Genomic DNA, 1,028 nt, shown 5'->3' with positions numbered 1-1,028 from the left:
CAGGTGATGTAGATTTCAGCACTGAAGATGTTGATCAGGATACAGATACTATCAGTCATGAATCAGAGATAGTCTTATGGCTGCCTGTCTTCTGTGTGCTTCTGCTACTGTTACTGGTGTCAAGTGTCTATGTGTGCTGGAGAGGAACAGTACTGTGGAAAGGTTGATTTTACTTGAGCATGATTTTAATTTCTATGAGTACCAATAATGGTTTCAGTAATGTTTTGGTATAATTGTTTTCTCATTTAAAGGTTGTGGAAGAACTAATAACCTGAACCAGGACTGGATTCAATAGTGTTCAGGTCAGAATCTCTCAGTTTGGTAGTTAGTAGTTTGTAATTACCACATAAGACTATCACATTCTCTTTTGTTCTTGCTTTCCAGGGTAAAATGGAACAAGATGATTGGACACTGGCTGACGTTTTTTATACACTGATACCTTAATTGATTATTTCAAAATTCTTTTATTCACTTATCTTCATCTTATTTAATACAATGTGTCTCTTTGGTAATCAGAGTAGTTTTATAACCCCTTTTTTCAGATGTGCTTCAATGTGCAGATGCAGATGTGCAGATTGCTATGAATTGTATGTTTAACACTTAACTGTTTATGTCAATGCTTTATGATATTTTCTGCCACTTTAAATGTCTAACTTATGCACATGAATAATGACAATACTTGCAATGGCCTATACTCTTGTATTTTATTGTGACTATATGGTATCAAAAAGCTCCTCTCTCACAGCAGCCTTTTAACAATGTTTCCTGTCTGTGATTGTTGACTAAATGTAGCTCTTGTGCCAGCAATTAAAAAAGCAAGTCGTCTCACGCACATTGAACAGAGACACTCTATTTAGAGAAATACTTCTAATAAAGTGATAGCATAACTGAAATAGAGAATTAAGAAGCTTTTTTTTTTGGATGCAGTTTCTTGTGGTTGTCTAAAGCAATGACTTTGGTGGACATGTCCTAAACCTTTTATTTTAGACATTATGTTCAGTGGCTGTTAACTACATCCTGTTTTTCAC

General features: G+C 34.8%; 1 long non-coding RNA gene across 1 annotated transcript; it reads left to right on the top strand.

Moving 5' to 3' along the window:
• LOC107576016 (uncharacterized) lies at positions 1–878 on the top strand. The gene is made up of 3 exons (XR_001607980.1): positions 1–162; positions 252–302; positions 385–878. It is a non-coding gene; the product is annotated as an uncharacterized lncRNA (long non-coding RNA).
• Positions 879–1,028: the final 150 nt, after the last annotated feature.

The sequence above is a fragment of the Sinocyclocheilus grahami genome, unplaced genomic scaffold, assembly GCF_001515645.1.
Source record: "Sinocyclocheilus grahami isolate Dianchi unplaced genomic scaffold, SAMN03320097.WGS_v1.1 scaffold3118.1, whole genome shotgun sequence".
Classification (NCBI taxonomy): Eukaryota; Metazoa; Chordata; class Actinopteri; order Cypriniformes; family Cyprinidae; genus Sinocyclocheilus; species Sinocyclocheilus grahami.
The sequence above is the reverse complement of the archived record's forward strand: the minus strand, read 5'-3'. Positions and strand labels throughout refer to the sequence as shown.